At 37.4% G+C, this 22,523-nt stretch overlaps 1 pseudogene; it reads left to right on the plus strand.

Annotated features, from left to right (window-relative positions):
- Positions 1–22,523, plus strand: part of LOC122201265 — a 46,307-nt pseudogene that overhangs the window by 12,304 nt on the left and 11,480 nt on the right.

Genomic DNA, 22,523 nt, shown 5'->3' on the forward strand with positions numbered 1-22,523 from the left:
TCAAAGTCAGTTTAAGAGCTCAGTACCATTTTTTTAAAAAATATTTTATCAATTATCTTGAGATGCTATATCACCAATGCTATTTATGGCACAAAAGATGGCACTGTATGGAAAAACAAGGAGATTAATCACTCCGAGCTGAAAATTGAATTGGGATCATTAAAGTCTGAATGTGAAAATATTTAGAAAAGTCTTAATATTTTTCTTATGTTTTCCTTATTACATACAATAGTGTTATATTTATAAAATCTCTAATAAAGATTAAAAGAATTATTCTAATCAGTATAAAATAAAAATTACTAAAAATTAAGTTGAATTGGCAGATCTTTTTTTTTTTCTTAAAGGTATATCAAAGAATGAAGTACCTTTTATAATCAAAGTTATTTCAAAATAAATAAAATATTATAATCCTGTTTTATTGAGGGGAAGCTAATGTTTAGTGAAGCTAAAACCCCTTGGAAATTCTGAGATCCGAGCACGAATAGAGAATAATATAAACAATCTGTAAAAACCTAATTCTTGATCCATACCATAACATAATAAAGCTAACTTAGCATGAATATTTAGTTACCATAGCAGACAAATTAAAGCACCTGAGGTTTGCTCCTGGGGAAGGGATTTCTGATACAGTTACACTGAAGCAGGAGGTAAAAGAACAGATCAAAACCCTGGTGTAGAAGTGCTTGCCCTGACCTTTGACCTTGGACATTAATCTCAACCTATGGCTTTGGAAAAGTGCATGAAACCACCTCCAAATCATTTCCTTCCCTATGTTCCCCCATTCCTTGTCGGCTGAAAAATGCGTATTAGATAGCCTGTATAAATGAACAAACTGACTCCACTTTGAAATACAAAATCTCATATTTAAGAAAGTTTTCAATTCCAATTATTTTCAAAGCATGCAATTCATCTTCACTGAGCCTTCACATTTTATAATCTACCTGTCAAGAACCCCTTATCTCTGATTCTCTCCCTTTTGCTCAAGCCTCAGCTCAAAAAATGTTTCTTCTTTCTTGAAGCTTTCCTTGGCATGCCCCTACTCACCTTGATAGGGTTATGTTCTCCTCTGTGTGTTTATAGAATACTAATGTAATGGTCATACAAATGTTGTATTTAAGCATGCTTTGCCCCTATGCTAACCCTGTGTACCTAGCATTTAGGCCCTCTGTAAGTTAGCAGATAATGTTAACTGAAAAGGAAATATTAAAGATAATTTGATCTCATAAACTTACTCTGAATTATTTTCCATTGCTGATCAAATTATCTAATACAAAACATAATACAAATTTTGAAACAAATTAGGAAAAATAAATCCTTGATGAAGCACTACAGAAGAGATTTTGTCTTATCTTTCCTAAAGCAAACATGCAGGGATTTAGCAGGGAGATCTGGACATGGGTTCATCCACTGAAGCAATTCCTGGTCTAAAATGAAAAGGTTTTTCCTTTCTTTAAAAATATTAGACCAAGACTGCAACTCAGTCACCTTGGTTAACTTATCTTAGCAGAGGTGCCTGAGGGTCTACAATCCACTTGAGATTCTTACTGTAGCTTCATTAAAAATATACTAGAGAGCCAAGAGTGATAAAAATGTTTCATTTTCTTCATTTGCTATATAATAAATGTTTATTGGACAGATTGAGGTATTTCCTTCAGGAGAAAAGTGATGGAAGCAATCATTTGGCTTACTATAGTCCTTCCAATGGATTTCTGGTATTTGGCTCCATATTTTGTGTTGTTCTTTGTAAACAGTTTGTAAGAAATAGTGAGATGTTCCACTAAATAAATAAAAAAAAAAAATAGAGTTAACCTCTGAGATTTAAGCTAATCAAATCTGCAGACAATGGGATAAGATAGACAGTTTGCTAAAACCACTGGAACTACTGTCCAGATTGTAGGAATTGGATGGGAAATTGAAGGAAACATAGTATTGGAGCACCTGGGTGGCTCAGTTAAGCATCTGACTCTTGATTTCAGCTCAGGTCATGATGTCATAGTTAATGAGTTCCAGCCCCACATCGGATTCTGTGCTGAGAATGCAGAGCCTGCTTGGGAGTGTCTTTCCCTCTCTCTCCACCCCTCCCCTACTTGTGTGTTCTCTCTCTCTCAAATAAATAAATTAATTAAAAAAAAAAAAAAACATAGTCTCAGAAGAAGGAAGTGACCAACTTAGAAAATTAAGTTTAGACTATCCCTGATCCCTAAATCTTTTCTAATCATTTACTCAACACAGCTATATCTTGCTATTTTGGCTTCCCAAAGGCTCCAATAAAATGTATGTGAGTGTGTGGGTGGAGAGGAGCCTTGTCATCTTTCTCCAATACAAGAATAAAGATCATCAGAGCCTTGCTAAGTCCTTCAAGTTAAAGTCCAGTATGAGGACTCCTTGAGCTGACATTTTGTGGGTCCAAACACCTCCTCTAACTTAACCAGTGCTGTCCTGCTTTACCAACATCAGTTGTTTCTTTGCTTTTCATCCTAAAAATGTATGTGATTGCATCCTGTATATTTGCCTCTTTTTCTTTCAAGGTACAAAAATCAGTAACTATCTACACGCAGTGATTACAATGATCTTCCCTCCTAAAATCCATGGTAATCATGTGATATTACTAATGGGCTGAAATTTACCTTCCAACTGTGTTTCAAAGTATAATTTACCTCATTCCCCTTATGATCTGAGAGATTATATCTAACATGTTACAAATTGCCACATCATTCAATAAATTCACTTAACAGAACCATTGGGCGCCTAGGTGGCTCAGTCAGTTGAGTGTCCTGACTCCTGATTTCGGCTGTGGTCATGTCTCACGGTTCATGGGGCTCTGCACTAAGAGCACAGAGCCTGCTTGGGATTCCCTCTTTTCTCTCTCTCTCTGCCCCTCTCCTCACTCTCCCTCTTTCTCTCTCCCAGAATGAATAAATAAATAAACTTTAAGAAAAGTTAAACAGTTCACTGAACAGAATCATAGAACCAAGAGTCAAATGGGACAATATAGTTACCTAATTTAACCTTCTCCCTGAATATTTAATCTTGTATAAATTTCTTTAAACTGTAAAGTGAGGCCTGGATCTTGAGGCACTGGTTACTGAGACACTGATCTAACCTATTGCATCAAAACCTCTGGCTGTAAAAATGTGTATATCTAAAGCTTCCAACACCTGTTACCAGGTCATGGCATAAGTTATACAGAATGTTAAATGTTTTTCTGCAAATATACTTCCCCAGGCTGAACTTTATGCTAGTTTCTTAATTTGTTCCTTAAATAGTTTTGACACGTCTCCAGACTAGCCGATTTCTTTTGAATACATTTCATTTCATCTATATGGTTCTTATAAAGAGCAGTTCTCTAATGATTGTATTATCTCAAAGATATTCTGATAACAGGTACAAAGAAGAGTGGTATCTATTTTTTAAAAAATTGTTAATGAGGGGCGCCTGGGTGGCTCAGTCGGTTGGGCGGCCGACTTCGGCTCAGGTCATGATCTCGCGGTCCGTGAGTTCGAGCCCCGCGTCAGGCTCTGGGCTGATGGCTCGGAGCCTGGAGCCTGTTTCCGATTCTGTGTCTCCCTCTCTCTCTGCCCCTCCCCCGTTCATGCTCTGTCTCTCTCTGTCCCAAAAATAAATAAAAAACGTTGAAAAAAAAATTGTTAATGAAATAAGCTCTATGCCCAACATGGGGCTTGAACTCATGACCCTGAGATCAAGAGTAGCATGCTCTACCAACTGAGACAGCCAGGCACTACCTCCACCCCTCACCCTGAGTGGTACCTATTTTTATGTAATACTCCCACTATCTATGCTGGCCTGGTTAGGGTGAGTGAGCAAGACTGGCACACTGTATCATTGACATATATTGCATTTATAGCCAGTTGAAACCCCTGAACACGATTCCTACTGTGAATTATGTGATCCCTGTCTTCTGCATCCTATTGATACATGGCACTTAGATTGAGTGAGGGACCTTGTCTTTCCCCATCCAGTTTACTTAACCATAATGTGATAAGAGAAATTATATTTCTGACTATTCTGAAAATTACCCATAGTGTCTTTTGAGCTGTGTTAATTACCTTTGGTCTTAAGAGACCATCCAAATGTAATCCACTGAGACAATTCTAATTAAGGAGTATTTTTATGCTATTTGAGTTGTAGTCCTTGTGATCTCTGGGTTAGAGTACTACAATGACCAATTTTGGAATAATTCCTTGAAAAAGCTTAGTCTAGCAGTGGCCCTATTCTCAGGCTCTGCTCCTTAATGGAAATCTAACACTGGTGAAATCTTTCAGATCCTTGTTCCTGGTCACTGTGATCACCATGTTCTTCCCTTATGTCTAGAGGTTTAATTTCTCTGCAGAGGAAATTCAGTTCGGAGTCTATTTTTCAGGGGTTCCGCAATTTATCTTGACTTATTTGGCCTTCTAAGATAACTATGGACAATTAGAGTTGCATGATCATACGAATTCAAGGATCAGATGGATGACTTCTTGGTAGGTTTTGTGGTCTCTGCATGGTGCTTGTTATTTGGAGCAAAGAGAGGCAGTGTGACAGAAAGATTAAGTGCTCAGAGTCTGGAGGTAAACCGACCGGGATTTCAAATTCTAGTTGTGTCAGTTATTAACTTTCTGACCTTGGGGAATTTACTAAACTCACTGTGCCTTGGTATCTTTACCTTTGAAATGGTTTAGAAATCTCACTGTGTCCCAGTTTGCTCATCCACAATGCACAATGTGGCTAACATTCACATTGTAGACTACGGATAGGTTTGTTTGGCAAAATAAATGAAAAAACATCCAAAAAGTGCTTAAAATTGCTTGTCACATCGTGTGAATATATATATTTTTTTTGTTTTATCCCTGCTGTTCTATTTTTAGTATGGAGGCAAAACCTATCTTCTTTTAATTGTTCCATGTGTGACTGTGTATGCACAGACACACAAAAAGGAAGGTGTTAAGTTGTGAATGGAAGCAAAGATGTCACTTGTGCAAATCAACAGAATTTTACAGCATGTTTGGGGATCTGAAAACACATATATACATATGCACAATATCGTGTATGGCTTTGGATAAAAAAAAAGAGGAAAATATAACTCCGCAACTTATTCTAAAACATTTTTGGATGTTTATCTTTAAAACAATGAGATATATATACATTTTTTTTTCCAGAAAGCAAGATCATTGTTCCTGTAATATAATCATACTGGGAAGAAAGTGTGGGCTTCATGATTTAAAAACTGAGGCAAGAATTCACTAGACAAATGTGAACAGGTAAGGAAGTCTCTGTTCAAGGGTGTTACATTGGAGGAGACAGACCAGACATGCTGACCTCATCTTCCCTGAAACAAAGAGTAGAAGTATTTCTAAGAGTTGGGGTATGAGCATTGCAGGCCATGTATGTTCACAAATTGACTTTAACCAAAGGAAAATTAAACTCTCTAGTATCTTCATGACAGGTGGTATAGTCTCACAACTTGGAGCAAGGCACCCACCCAAATTGGGCTCCTACCCTTCCATAGAGACTGGGAGATAGGGAGGAAACACTATCTTCCTGGATGATTACATTTCATTGTGATAACTTCCAGGGCCTTGAGAAAAATAGACCTGGGTTGTAAATGACAAAAGACCATAAAACAAAAATTTATATATCAAAGGCGCAAAGAAAGAATTTACAATGAAAGGTTTTTCTGAAGTAAATGCTTCAAGAAAAGGGAAATTAGAGGCCTAGAGACAGGAAGAAGCCTGCCCAAAGTTTCATCATGCTGAGGGAAATATTAAGGCACTCTTTTTCAACATTTAACTTGTAAATTGGATATAAATACACCAACAACAGGATCATCTTGGGAAAATTACTTAACCTTACTTACCTCAGCACTCTCATCTCTGAAATGGAGATTTTACTACCTGATGCACTGGATTAATTGTGAAGGTTTAAGGAAACACTGTAGGTAAAACACATAATGCATTGCCTAGAAGATTGTTACTCAACATAGCAGTTGCTATTTTATTACTGTCATTGTTTTTATTACAGAATACAATTGTATTTGCTCCATACAACATCGACCTATCACTCTGAAATGTAACACTACAGGTATTTTTAAACAAAATTAAAAAAAATTTCAACCTAGTGTTTTGGCATTAAAAGCAACACAGCTATTATCGTCTTGCTAGTTAATTGCTGACACAGTTGAGGTTCCGTTCTGAAAAAACTTTTGAACTGCTTCAATAACATTAAAATCTGACATTATAAACATACTTCTCGCATTTAAATATGCTTTTTCATTCTAATGAATAATTTTATGTTTTAATACATCATTGCTATTTTCCCTATAATTATATGTTTTAGCACTGGGAAACATAGAATATCAAATCATAAAAATGTTAAGGAAAACTAGAAGTTTCTATATCACCATCTGCTGCTTGCAAGGTTCATAGTTCCAAAGTTAATAGTCAAATTCATTAAACAAAAAACAATTCATGAAAATGTGATGTTAAATTAATGGTCCCCATCTTATGAGGTAACTAGATGAGTAAAATATGTTCTCTTTTTTAAGAATAGTTAGTACTAGCTTTTTGCTGTAAGTAACCTCTTTCAAGAAGCCAGCTGGTTAAGTGGGAAAAGTAATTGAATTATAAAAGTATAAAATTTAAACACAGAATTGGATCCAATGTGTGTGGCCCCAACGTACATATGATTGCACAATAAGGAGCTTTTACAATATTTTTAAGTGAACAATTCATTGGAAGGAATCAATCAGGAAATATAATAGGAATCATCCAAACTATATAGATCTGCCTGTTTCCCAAGTCTAGAACTAGGACCAATTTTTCCCAGAGTATAGATCTATATGGACAAGCAAAAAAATCTTACTATGTCCAATTAGAAATCTTTATTCTTTGAAAATATTTTATATGCTCATTTTTACAGACCCTTCAGGAGATATCATTTCTCAGTATGTCAAATAGGATCAAAATATTCTCCTATTGAATAGGTCATTGATGCCTACTCGTTTGATTCAAGGATTTGGTACTTAAGATTTGTCAAACATCAGTCCACTTGAGTGAATATTTTCTAAGTAGTTTCCAAGTACCCACTAGACTTTAAAGATGATCCCAATGAGCCAACAAATATATTCTGAGCACCTTATTTTCATTTAGAAGAATTTATTAATTGATTTAGGAGGAGTATGAAAGAAATTGTATACTTAGTGTGGTAGGTAGATCAACAGCCTTCAAGTATGTCCATACCCTAATCTCCTGAACATGTGAATACAGTACTGTAAATTAAAAAAGGAATTTTCCAGATGTAATTAAGGATCTTGAAATGGGAAGATAATTCTTATCTGAGTGAGCTTAGTGTAATCATAAGGGTCCTTATAATGGGGAAGTCATGTAAGTCAGAATCAGAGAAAGACATGACAATGGAAGCAGAAGACAGAGTGATACAGAGAGTCGTGAGCCAAGGAATGAAGCTGGCCTCTAGAAGGTGGAAAAGACAAGGAAAGACATTTCCATTTAGAGCATCCAGAAGGAATAAAGTCCTGCTGACACCTTGACTTTAACCCAGTGACACTTTGACAGTTTTATAACTGAAAGATAATAAATTTTCATTGTTTCAAGCTGATAAGTTTGTGGTAATTTGCTACAGCAACAATAGGATGATAATACACGTTGTATTATCACCTATGTTTATATTTAATCATATAGATAGAAATCACAACCTAAAAGAATGTATAAAATTAATTTTAATGTAAAGGGAAAAAGAAAAGAATGTGTGTGATCAGAGGTCAGCAAGGTCTTTTGTAACATACAGCATAAATGAGACAGATTTTGAGTTGGAATTTCAAAAATTAAAATTAAAAATATATAAACATAATACCTCTTCATTTCACTGAATTTCACTAAACCATTCTACCTTCCATGCTATTTCATTTCCTACTAGACTGCTGGCATCCCAGATTGCATCTTTCAGGTACTAATCAACATTCTTATCATACATTTGTTCTCAGCATCCTCTTGGGTGCCTTCTGTCCAAAAAGCCACTGGAATTCTGAGTTATATTGCTACCATAGCTGCTGATACACTGCAGGACAACCCTGATGCCATTGCTAAGTATGTTGGTTCCCAGGACTACCTAAACTAAAGCAAGCAAACAAACAAGACTCAAGTAGTAAAAGTGAAATTGTCTTCTACTGAGACCTCATCATCCCAGGGCCATATAGATACTACAAAACATCTGTTTCCTAACTTCTGAACATTGCCAGTTGTCAAAAACTGAGTGAAAATATCTCATTCAACTTTTGGCCTTGATCTATATCTGTGCATGGTTAGGTTGGGAGTTTTTGGAGCCAGAAAGAGGAGGACCTATCTAACTCAGATACTATGTTGTTCAGCCCATTCTAACACAGCTCAAAATTCAACCCCCAAAATCAAGAAAAACTCAATTCATTTTTGAACCAATATTTTTCATGTACATTAAATCCTTGAGTCTCCCATTTCTAATTATGTTAGATATCCTTGCAGAAAATCAATATTTTCTGAGAAGAAAAAAAAATGCTGAATGCAAAAGAAAGCAATACAAAAGTATTGTGGCAGCAGGGACTCTTTAAAGGAAACAGGGACTTTTGAGACCATCAGAACTTGAGCCTAGAAGATCATAGAGATTATGGAGAAAAGGAAACTGGGAGAATGGATAATGAAATTCTGAAAGTTCAGGATTTGGCTGTTCTTAGGAAGAGGAGAGATAATAAAATTTCAGTGGGTGGATTTCAGGTAAGAAGCAGAGAAGTTAGCACAGCTTTGGGTTGTCTCACAGGCTGAAGAAGGACAAATTAGAGTGTGAAGCTATCAAGAGAGCAAATCTGAAGGGCCAAGATTCCCAAGAGAGTAGTGCAAGTAAATAGGCTGAACACTGTATTATCTTCCATTTGGGCATTTGCTGATGTGTTACGCTGCATCCGGGCAAGGGGCCAAGACATTCTACAAAAGGCCACTAAAAACCAGAGGAAACTTCAATATTAGAGATGGAAGAAGTGAGATGGAGTATCCATCAAGAAAGAAAGTCCCTAGTAAATAAAATGAGTTCTAAGCTGGAGAGGGCAAAAGGAGACAATCACTGACTTTATAATAACTGTGGCCAAAAACAGCTTGTTTTGGTTTTGTTTCTTAATTGGAGTAAAGTGACTTGACTTCACTTATGTAGATGACCAGAGAACAGAATATACCTGAAAGAATAAAGTATCATACAGACCACCACAATTTTTATGAACATTTTCCATGCATAACAAGTTGAACCAAGAGAGAAAAACAAAAACAATACACACCCAGATGAAGTAGCTATCAGTTTTCAAAAATAAACATTAAAACATCTATCGTTACATGTTGCAAGAAAATAGATGACACAGATGAGGATATTTCCAAAGAAGAGCAGTTATGGTTTTGAATAATTGAAATTTTTAAAAACTGAATATCATAGTTGAAATAAAAGACTTAAAATGGGTGAGTTTAACATAAACTAGATGCAGCAGAGGAAAGGATCAGAAAACCATGGCCAGGCAAATACACAAAATGAGAAATGGGAAAAATTCAAACAGGTCTATGATCTTGTGGCAAAAGGTTTGACCAAGTGGAATTATAGTGCCATAGAGGAATGGAAAATTGAAGAAGCAACATTTGAAAAGATATTGAACAGTTTTCCCAAGAATATGTAATAATTTAAGCTAGGTATTTATAAAGCCACAACAAGCTCAAACAATGTAAAATAAACTAAATAAGTACTTAGATCCATTATAATAACTCTGCTAAAGTTAAAACCATAAAGATAAAATTTTGAATGCAGTTAAAAAAAAGACACATTACCTTCAAAGAGCAACAGAAGATTGATAAGTGACTGATGAAATGGTGGAAAACAGAAGGCATTTTCCAAATGATAAAAGCACAAACTTCTAATATATAATCTTATAATCTTCAAAACTAACCTTCAAAATAGAAATGATACTGATCTCTTTAATTCACTTTGAAATCTACTTTAATTTCCTTTGAAATACATCAAAATAAATAGGATACATTAATGACTGTGTTGTAGTTAAATGAACAGCAAGATAATGTGATACAGCCAATATAGTAAAGCATTAATGGTTATCTAGGTAGTGGTTATACTTATTTTCACCATGAAATCTGTCAACATTCATCTGTGTTTGAAAATATTCATAATAAAATACTGAGAAAAATGAAAGCATAAGTCTCTTCCAATGGATAAAAACATCAGAATAAGAAAGCATCTGAGAGGTTCCGGAAGATGGCGGCATAGGAGGACACGGGGCTCACAGCGCGTCCTGCCGATCACTTAGATTCCACCTACACCTGCCTAAAGAACCCAGAAAACCGCCAGAGGATTAGCAGAAGGGAGTCTCCGGAGTCAAGCGCAGACTAGAGGCCCACGGAAGAGGGTAGGAAGGGCGGCGAGGCGGTGCGCGCTCCACGGACTGGCGGGAGGGAGCCGGGGCGGAGGGGCGGCTCGCCGGCCAAGCAGAGCCCCCGAGTCTGGCTGGCAAAAGCGGAGGGGCCGGACGGACTGTGTTCCGACAGCAAGCGCGACTTAGCGTCTGGGAGGTCATAAGTTAACAGCTCTGCTCAGAAAGCGGGAAGGCTGGAGGACAAAGGGAGGGAGAGCTGCTGAGCCACCTGACGGCAGAGCTCAGCTTGGCGGGGAACAAAGGCGCCAGCGCCATCTCCCCCGCCCATCCCCCAGCCAAAATCCCAAAGGGAACCAGTTCCTGCCAGGGAACTTGCTCGCTCCGCGCAAACACCCAACTCTGTGCTTCTGCGGAGCCAAACCTCCGGCAGCGGATCTGACTCCCTCCCGCTGCCACAGGGCTCCTCCTGAAGTGGATCACCTAAGGAGAAGCGAGCTAAGCCTGCCCCTCCAGCCCCCGTGCACCTTGCCTACCCACCCCAGATAATACGCCAGATCCCCAGCAACACGAGCCTGGCAGTGTGCAAGTAGCCCAGACGGGACACACCACCCCACAGTGAATCCCGCCCCTAGGAGAGGGGAAGAGAAGGCACACACCAGTCTGACTGTGGCCCCAGCAGTGGGCTGGGGGCAGACATCAGGTCGGACTGCGGCCCCGCCCACTAACTCCAGTTATACACCACAGCACAGGGGAAGTGCACTGCAGGTCCTCACCACGCCAGGGACTCTCCAAAATGACCAAACGGAAGAATTCCCCTCAGAAGAATCTCCAGGAAATAACAACAGCTAATGAACTGATCAAAAAGGATTTAAATAATATAACAGAAAGTGAATTTAGAATAATAGTCATAAAATTAATCGCTGGGCTTGAAAACAGTATACAGGACAGCAGAGAATCTCTTGCCACAAAGATCGAGGGACTAAGGAACAGTCACGAGGAGTTGAAAAACGCTTTAAACGAAATGCAAAACAAAATGGAATCCACGATGGCTCGGCTTGAAGAGGCAGAGGAGAGAATAGGTGAACTAGAAGATAAAGTTATGGAGAAAGAGGAAGCTGAAAGAAAGAGAGATAAAAAAATCCAGGAGTATGAGGGGAAAATTAGAGAACTAAGTGATACACTAAAAAAAAATAATATACGCATAATTGGTATCCCAGAGGAGGAAGAGAGAGGGAAAGGTGCTGAAGGGGTACTTGAACAAATTATAGCTGAGAACTTCCCTGAACTGGGGAAGGAAAAAGGCATTGAAATCCAAGAGGCACAGAGAACTCCCTTCAGACGTAACTTGAATCGATCTTCTGCACGACATATCATAGTGAAACTGGCAAAATACAAGGATAAAGAGAAAATTCTGAAAGCAGCAAGGGATAAACGTGCCCTCACATATAAAGGGAGACCTATAAGACTCGTGACTGATCTCTCCTTTGAAACTTGGCAGGCCAGAAAGGCTTGGCACGATATCTACAGTGTGCTAAACAGAAAAAATATGCAGCCGAGAATCCTTTATCCAGCAAGTCTGTCATTTAGAATAGAAGGAGAGATAAAGGTCTTCCCAAACAAACAAAAACTGAAGGAATTTGTCACCACGAAACCAGCCCTACAAGAGATCCTAAGGGGGATCCTGTGAGACAAAGTACCAGAGACATCACTACAAGCATAAAACATACAGACATCACAATGACTCTAAACCCATATCTTTCTATAATAACACTGAATGTAAATGGATTAAATGCGCCAACTAAAAGACATAGGGTATCAGAATGGATAAAAAAACAAGACCCATCTATTTGCTGTCTACAAGAGACTCATTTTAGATCTGAGGACACCTTTAGATTGAGAGTGAGGGGATGGAGAACTATTTATCATGCTCCTGGAAGCCAAAAGAAAGCTGGAGTAGCCATACTTATATCAGACAAACTAGACTTTAAATTAAAGGCTGTAACAAGAGATGAAGAAGGGCATTATATAATAATCACAGGGTCTATCCACCAGGAAGAGCTAACTATTATAAATGTCTATGCGCCAAATACCCGAGCCCCCAGATATATAAAACAATTACTCATAAACATAAGCAACCTTATTGATAAGAATGTGGTCATTGTAGGGGACTTTAACACCCCACTTACAGAAATGGATAGATCATCTAGACACACAGTCAATAAAGAAACAAGGGCCCTGAATGATACATTGGATCAGATGGACTTGACAGATATATTTAGAACTCTGCATCCCAAAGCAACAGAATATACTTTCTTCTCGAGTGCACATGGAACATTCTCCAAGATAGATCATATACTGGGTCACAAAACAGCCCTTCATAAGTTTACAAGAATTGAAATTATACCATGCATACTTTCAGACCACAATGCTATGAAGCTTGAAATCAACCACAGGAAAAAGTCTGGAAAACCTCCAAAAGCATGGAGGTTAAAGAACACCCTACTAACGAATGAGTGGGTCAACCAGGCAATTAGAGAAGAAATTAAAATATACATGGAAACAAACGAAAATGAAAATACAACAATCCAAACGCTTTGGGATGCAGCGAAGGCAGTCCGGAGAGGAAAATACATTGCAATCCAGGCCTATCTCAAGAATCAAGAAAAATCCCAAATACAAAATCTAACAGCACACCTAAAGGAAATAGAAGCAGAACAGCAAAGGCAGCCTAAACCCAGCAGAAGAAGAGAAATAATAAAGATCAGAGCAGAAATAAACAATATAGAATCTAAAAAAACTGTAGAGCAGATCAACGAAACCAAGAGTTGGTTTTTTGAAAAAATAAACAAAATTGACAAACCTCTAGCCAGGCTTCTCAAAAAGAAAAGGGAGATGACCCAAATAGATAAAATCATGAATGAAAATGGACTTATTACAACCAATCCCTCAGAGATACAAACAATTATCAGGGAATACTATGAAAAATTATATGCCAGCAAATTGGACAACCTGGAAGAAATGGACAAATTTCTAAACACCCACACTCTTCCAAAACTCAATCAGGAGGAAATAGAAAGCTTGAACAGACCCATAACCAGCGAAGAAATTGAATCGGTTATCAAAAATCTCCCAACAAATAAGAGTCCAGGACCAGATGGCTTCCCAGGGGAGTTCTACCAGACGTTTAAAGCAGAGATAATACCTATCCTTCTCAAGCTATTCCAAGAAATAGAAAGGGAAGGAAAACTTCCAGACTCATTCTATGAAGCCAGTATTACTTTGATTCCTAAACCAGACAGAGACCCAGTAAAAAAAGAGAACTACAGGCCAATATCCCTGATGAATATGGATGCAAAAATTCTTAATAAGATACTAGCAAATCGAATTCAACAGCATATAAAAAGAATTATTCACCATGATCAAGTGGGATTCATTCCTGGGATGCAGGGCTGGTTCAACATTCGCAAATCGATCAACGTGATACATCACATTAACAAAAAAAAAGAGAAGAACCATATGATCCTGTCAATCGATGCAGAAAAGGCCTTTGACAAAATCCAGCACCCTTTCTTAATAAAAACCCTTGAGAAAGTCGGGATAGAAGGAACATACTTAAAGATCATAAAGGCCATTTATGAAAAGCCCACAGCTAACATCATCCTCAACGGGGAAAAACTGAGAGCTTTTTCCCTGAGATCAGGAACACGACAGGGATGCCCACTGTCACCGCTGTTGTTTAATATAGTGCTGGAAGTTCTAGCATCAGCAATCAGACAACAAAAGGAAATCAAAGGCATCAAAATTGGCAAAGATGAAGTCAAGCTTTCGCTTTTTGCAGATGACATGATATTATACATGGAAAATCCGATAGACTCCACCAAAAGTCTGCTAGAACTGATACATGAATTCAGCAAAGTTGCAGGATACAAAATCAATGTGCAGAAATCAGTTGCATTCTTATACACTAACAATGAAGCAACAGAAAGACAAATGAAGAAACTGACCCCATTCACAATTGCACCAAGAAGCATAAAATACCTAGGAATAAATCTAACCAAAGATGTACAAGATCTGTATGCTGAAAACTATAGAAAGCTTATGCAGGTAATTGAAGAAGATATAAAGAAATGGAAAGACATTCCCTGCTCATGGATTGGAAGAATAAATATTGTCAAAATGTCAATACTACCCAAAGCTATCTACACATTCAATGCAATCCCAATCAAAATTGCACCAGCATTCTTCTCAAAACTAGAACAAGCAATCCTAAAATTCATATGGAACCACAAAAGGCCCCGAATAGCCAAAGTAATTTTGAAGAAGAAGACCAAAGCAGGAGGCATCACAATCCCAGACTTTAGCCTCTACTACAAAGCTGTCATCATCAAGTCAGCATGGTATTGGCATAAAAACAGACACATAGACCAATGGAATAGAATAGAAACCCCAGAACTAGACCCACAAACGTATGGCCAACTCATCTTTGACAAAGCAGGAAAGAACATCCAATGGAAAAAAGACAGTCTCTTTAACAAATGGTGCTGGGAGAACTGGACAGCAACATGCAGAAGGTTGAAACTAGACCACTTTCTCACACCATTCACAAAAATAAACTCAAAATGGATAAAGGACCTGAATGTGAGACAGGAAACCATCAAAACCTTAGAGGAGAAAGCAGGAAAAGACCTCTCTGACCTCAGCCGTAGCAATCTCTTACTCGGCACATCCCCAAAGGCAAGGGAATTAAAAGCAAAAGTGAATTACTGGGACCTTATGAAGATAAAAAGCTTCTGCACAGCAAAGGAAACAACCAACAAAACTAAAAGGCAACCAACGGAATGGGAAAAGATATTTGCAAATGACACATCGGACAAAGGGCTAGTATCCAAAATCTATAAAGAGCTCATCAAACTCCACACCCGAAAAACAAATAACCCAGTGAAGAAATGGGCAGAAAACATGAATAGACACTTCTCTAAAGAAGACATCCGGATGGCCAACAGGCACATGAAAAGATGTTCAACGTCGCTCCTTATCAGGGAAATACAAATCAAAACCACACTCAGATATCACCTCACGCCAGTCAGAGTGGCCAAAATGAAGAAATCAGGAGACTATAGATGCTGGAGAGGATGTGGAGAAACGGGAACCCTCTTGCACTGTTGGTGGGAATGCAAATTGGTGCAGCCGCTCTGGAAAGCAGTGTGGAGGTTCCTCAGAAAATTAAAAATAGACCTACCCTATGACCCAGCAATAGCACTGCTAGGAATTTATCCAAGGGATACAGGAGTACTGATGCATAGGGGCACCTGTACCCCAATGTTTATAGCGGCACTCTCAACAATAGCCAAATTATGGAAAGAGCCTAAATGTCCATCAACTGATGAATGGATAAAGAAATTGTGGTTTATATACACAATGGAATACTACGTGGCAATGAGAAAAAATGAAATATGGCCTTTTGTAGCAACATGGATGGAACTGGAGAGTGTGATGCTAAGTGAAATAAGCCATACAGAGAAAGACAGATACCATATGGTTTCACTCTTATGTGGATCCTGAGAAACATAACAGAAACCCATGGGGGAGGGGAAGGAAAAAAAAAAAAAAAAAAAAAAAAAGAGGTTAGAGTGGGAGAGAGCCAAAGCATAAGAGACTGTTAAAAACTGAGAACAAACTGAGGGTTGATGGGGGGTGGGAGGGAGGGCAGGGTGGGTGATGGGTATTGAGGAGGGCACCTTTTGGGATGAGCACTGGGTGTTGTATGGAAACCAATTTGACAGTAAATTTCATATATTAAAAAATAAAAAAAAATAAAATAAAATAAAAAAAAAAAAAGAAAACCCCTTTACAATCACAAAAAAAAAAAAAAAAAAAAAAAAAAAAAAAAAGAAAGCATCTGATATGAAAAGATGTTCAGTATACTAAGTCATCAAGGAAATATTATTTAAAATTCCAGGGAGCTACCATCGTAATTCCCGAAGAATGGCTAAAAATTAAAAAAAAGAAAAAGGAAACTGATAACACCAAGTGTTGGCAAGAATGTTCAGCAACAGAAATACTCATATTACCAGTGGGAGTTTAAATTAATACATCCAGCGGGGCGCCTGGGTGGCTCAGTCGGTTAAGCATCCGACTTCGGCTCAGGTCATGATCTCACGGTCCGTGAGTTCGAGCCCCACGTCGGGCTCTGTGCTGAACGCTCAGAGCCTGGAGCCTGCTTCGGATTCTGTGTCTCCCTCTCTTTCTGACCCTCCCCTGTTCATGCTCTGTCTCTCTCTGTCTCAAAAATAAATAAACATTAAAAAAAAATTAAAAAAATAAATTAATACATCCAGCAATAACAGCTACTAAAGTCAGAGTTCTGTCTGCTTTAACACCCAGTACTTCCATTTCTATGTGTTACATATGTACAACATATGAAATACACACAGTTGTTTTTTTTTTTAATTTTTTAATGTTTATTTTGTTTTTGAGAGAGAGAGAGAGAGACAGTGTGAGCAGGGGAAGGGCAGAGAGAGAAGGAGAGACAGAATTTGAAGCAGGCTCCAGGTTCCCAGTGTCAGCACAGAGCTTAACACAGGGCTTAAACCGACCAATTGTGAGATCATGGCCTGAGCCAAAATTGGACGCTTCACCAACTGAGCCACCCAGGTGCCCCAACACTCAGCTGTTAAGAGGAGTAGAACTTATTATTAGCCCAAACCATAAACTAACCAAATTCAAGGGATGTGTATTTCACCATTGGTTGAGAGCCAACAGTCTAGAGGTGTAATCTTGTTTCAGCTTTATCAAGGTATAATTGACAAAACCATAAAATATTTAAAGTATATATCAAAAAATGGCAAGTAAAGACAAGTTTATTTCTGACCCAAGTTGCAAAGATAAAAACATAAGAAGCTTCTCCTTCATGTGTCTAACAGGTCCATGAATTTAGCAGGACATCTACCCTGATACCCAAGGCCACAGTAACCAATGGGCATTGATAAGCAAGGTGGACAGCTATACACAGGTCATTTAGGAAGCTGAAAACAGAGGCACAGGAAGCAAAGGACTTTATTTTCATTTATAAGAGAGACTGGAACATGGAAAATAAAATTACCTATTTCCCTGAAATGAATTCTCAAAAGGTCAGTGTAGTTGTCACAAACGGAAAGATATGTAAAAAGAGAAGCATGAGGACAGGTGATATGTGAAAATATAGAATTAAATTAAGATGTTGACAAGATGGTATTCTTGCCTGTGGGGGAATTTTTCCCAGAGAAGACCATGCCAAGAGAATAATTAATTTAGTAAACATTTATAAAATTGATTCAATTCATATTCCTGTTCTTTCAGAACAGATGACATCAGGAAGGTCAATAGGTTACTACAAAAATTCTAAAACCGGGAAGACCAAGAAGAGAATGGTAGGCCTTACCCTAGAAGAATTCATGCAATCTCCATTAAAAAGTATATTTCAGTATGCACGTGCATTTGAGAAATGTTTGTTGGCCTTGTCTACTGTAATAAATGAAACAGAATCTCTGTCTTCATGGAGGTTGATTTATAAATAAAGCTTATAAATAAGTAATAATAATAATAAATAAAGCTTACTTTCTGGGGCACCCAAGTGGCTCAGTCACTTAAGAGTCTTACTTTCTTTTAGGTCATGATCTTGAGGTTCGTGAATTCGAGCCCCACACTGGGCTCTGTGCTGACAGCTTGGAGCCTGGAGCCTGCTTCAGATTCTGTGTCTCCCTCTCTCTCTGTCCCTCCCCCACTCACACACTCTCTTTTTCTCTGTCTCTCAAAAATAAAATAAACATTAAAAAATTCTATAATAATACTTTTTTATGAATATAATTTATTGCCAAATTGGCTTACATACAACACCCAGTGCTCATCCCAACATGTACCCTCCTCAGTGCCCATCACCCATTTTCCCCTCTCCCCACCACACATTTCATATATATATATATATATACACACACACACACACATATATGTATGTAATATATACATATTACATACACATAATATACATAATATTATGTATTATGTACATATTACATATACATATGTATATGGCAAATATTGCATTGAAGGCACATAAAGAACCTCTCAAAATTATACATGTCTTAGAGATCAAGGGAGCCTTCTTATAGAAGGTAGCTTGTTAATATTTACATGCAGGGGTTTAACAAAGAGTCCTAGAATGATAGAGTGTTTTTTATATTAATACTAATGATAATAATTGCCATCCAGTGCTATTTGTCATAGGCATCATGCAAGGAACATTTCACTCATTATTTCTTTATATCTTATATTATTAATGAGGAAATAAAGTATCAATATGGCCATAGCACTTCACATTTGCTGTAGAATATAACATAATCAAAGGACTAATATCCCATCATGTTCACAGTTACTCAAGGGAAGGGGATTACAGAGGGCCATGGGTTATTGGGAATCAGCTTAGTATTCTGCCTAGCACACCACTCAAATCCTTTTGGCGTTAAAGTCACACACTATCTTTCCTATCATCGCTATGCTAAGGTTTATAAATCTGTCAGGATGTTTCCTTTGGTGGCACAAGGATCAGAAAGCTAAGAAGCAAGGGTCCCAGTTGTCTCCTAGAGTGATATTCTGCAAATGATCCTCTATTGGTAATGTAGTATATTATACTTACCATCCCTATTCCAGAACCATGTTTCTAGGCTCTGCTGTCTCTCTGGTCTCTAGCTGAAAATTTCATCAGCAGTTAGTTCTTGGAATGCTTTTATACATTAGTAGTGAAGACAATCTGGGGGAGTTTCTTATTGATATGGCTAAAGTTACATTGCTTTCAAATAGTATTTCACTAAGCTTGTCATTGGTTGTAGTTCTTTTCACCCATAAAAACAAATGAAAAAAAGCACAAACAGAATAGAAGAAAAGTAATCACTGCACATTAATGTGAAAATTCCAAAGATCCCTTGAACATACATACACCTCTTCTCTGTAAAGGTCAATTTTTGTTGCAAAACAGGATGCAACTTGAAGGGTGAAAAAGAAAAAAAAAATACACATACTTAACTCCAACCATGACAAAATTTGGTATTTTAAATAATTCAACATTTCTAAAATTCTATAAGGAAATTAGTCTAAGGAAATAATCTGTTTTCTAAATAAGGACCGAGAAAGAGAGAGAGAGAGGTCCCTTTTCATGAATGAAATGTTATTTTCTAGTTTCATCCCAGGCACCAATCGGTAACATGAGTTGCTCTTGGGCTTCAAAGTAGAAAATAATCAGCTGCACATATGTTCAGAAAACAAAACAAAACAAAACAAACAAAACAAAACAAAACCAACAGCACTCTTCAGGTTAATTTAAAGTCCTAGTAATATGGCAAGAAACATGTCCTTTGAAATGTATACAAAAACAATGCCTTATACTAGAACTTTTCATTTTTTTGAGTTAGAAACCATCAGACTCATGAGGTCTTCTAGTCCATTATTTCCATCATTTGAACGTGTTGTGGCACCTGGATGAGCATGAACTGATATTCGTACTCTCCAAAGATAGATCCCTTCATATACAGGAACTATGCACATTAAATATCCCAGTGTTATTTGAGAGTTACTTCCTCATACACAATTAGTGCAGCTGTCACATATAAAATGTATATGTAAATGCACATGTATGTAGTTCTAGGACCCACTTAATTTAGAGGAAAAAGCAATTTTGTAAGTATTTTTGAATGTTAAAAATCTCTGCAACATTATAAATTAGTGAATTAATCAATGTCTAAGCATATGGAATGGAAATTTACCTATGAAGTTGATGTAAAACTTTGACATTGAACTGTTTTATACTTCCCAAACTGGTCATTTTAAATGGTTTAAACTAATATAACACCTTATTATAGCATCAAGCTAATATTATTAATAGTATTTGCTACTTTTACTTCATCTTGAATAAAGGAAAATCTATTTCTCTTTGTGCATCCTGTGATTATTTATTAGGAAAAAATTAGCTTAACTTTCGTATAGAATGATTTGAAACACTGGTGTAAAATACGCAAAAGTGAATATTTATCTACCTTTCCAGTTGTATCTCCTGCCACTCTGTTTACACCTACTCTGAATTCATAGGAGACTTTCTGTCTTTCTTTAGCAACTCTGGCTAAAGCACGTCCATGGTTTATTTCACTCTTGTAGTTTTCTCTGTGTCTAGTGCCCTTCCCCTATAACCTTTCCATGAGAGGCACAAGAGAGGTCGCCTAGAATTTCATCTCCTATTTGAAGCCTTCCTAGAATTGTTCACTCAGATCCCACACACAATGAGACTTGGTTTAACTGTGATTGAATATATGTTATTTGTACCAATAGAGTGCAAGTTGCTTGAGGTGAGAGATCACATCCATTTGTTTGTATGTGATTTGCAGTCAGCGTAAGGTCTGTATGCACACAAAATGTGTTCATTGAATTGAAGATTGCTACTAAATGCAGTGCATTCCAAACACTGGAAGTACTGTAGCAAATCTCCCAAAGGCATTTTCTTATACATGGAATGTTCAGTTATCTGCTGGTGTTTTCTAATTGCCTTACCACACATTTCCTACTACATTACCAGGAGTCCTGCTGAGATAGTACTGCCAGCAGCTACATATCTTGCCAATTTGTGTCAGAAAATGTTGAAATGTTGCCTTTTCAGTGATGAACTAAACAGTAGGGGCTCTGAACAGTTACCATGGCAACAGAGACCAGGGAAAGTAAAAAGGGACTGACAAATTCCATTGGAGGGATGAGAGGGCTGGATCTCCCAACAAAGATGAACTGACAAAGTCCCCAAGGCCAAATACTTCTCTCTTCCAGTTTTGAATCCTCAGGGTCTTTGTAATCAGAAGACTATCCTGACTCTGCCCCAAAAGATGAGGCCAACCCTCAGCTCTAGCTGACTCAACCTGTGCTGACTCAATGTGTGACACATGTGGCTCCTTCCCAGACTACTCCCCTTGCTCCAGAAGATGAGATACTAAGACTTTGAATCATTTAAAATTTACTCTGAAATCAGTGACCTTTTCACCAACTGCAGGGTGCTTTCAATTCCTCTTGAATTAATAAACAATTCAGGTAGCCAAGGTGACAAGATTTGAACCTATACTTCGTAGGAATTTCAATTCTAATACTTCCAAGATCAATAACAGTTCAGATCTCCTCATGTAGAACTGAACTGGAGTTCTCTGTCAGAATGCTTACAATATGGTGAAAAGAGGCACGACAATATTGGGTCCCTGAGAAAATGCTTAAGGAAACTTAAAGATAGGAGTAAATATATTATTTTTTATTACATTATTATATTTCCCTGAAAGCTTGTTCTTCTCTTTACAAGATAACAACAACAAAGACATTTTATAAATGCTTGTCATGACTTCTGTTTTAGGTTTTTGAACTGGAGTTAATTCCAAAGGTTCAGTTATTTTGTGATAACATTGATCTGTACATTTATGATAGGTAAATTTTTGTGTACCCAGGGTATAAAATTTTTAGAGGCACTTGGGTAGCTCAGTCAGTTGAGTGTCTGACTTCGGTTCAGGTCATGATCTCACAGTTTGTGGTATCGAGCCCTGTGTTGAGTTCTGTGCTGACACTGGGAACCTGGAGCCTCATTCAGATTCTGTGTCTCCCTCTCTCTTTGCCCTTCCCCTGCTTGCACTCTGTCTCTACCTCAAACAAAAATAAATAAACATTAAAAAAAAATAAGTAAAATAAAAAGAAATTAAAAAATAAAAATTTTAAAGGTAATATGTCATTTTAGGTATCAGTACATTTTTATATAGGTATAGACATGTAAATAGGTCATTTATGCTGACAAGGAATGCATATTATCTATAATAAATAGAAAGTAAGTTTGGTAATAAATATAAAATAATACATTCTTGAAAATAATATGTCATAATATCATATCATATATTCACCTGTATATACTCTTATCTACAAGGAAACACAGGAGCATTTAACAGTCACTTCTTGGAGTGGAATTGAGAGAATTCAGGTAGAAGAGGTCTTTATCTATTAAATTAATTAGATTAAGGGTGGATCTGAAATTATTACAAAATAAGCCCATGTTATTTTCTATGAAACATACATTTTT

The sequence above is a fragment of the Panthera leo genome, chromosome D1 (genome assembly GCF_018350215.1).
Source record: "Panthera leo isolate Ple1 chromosome D1, P.leo_Ple1_pat1.1, whole genome shotgun sequence".
In the NCBI taxonomy this organism is placed as follows: domain Eukaryota; kingdom Metazoa; phylum Chordata; class Mammalia; order Carnivora; family Felidae; genus Panthera; species Panthera leo.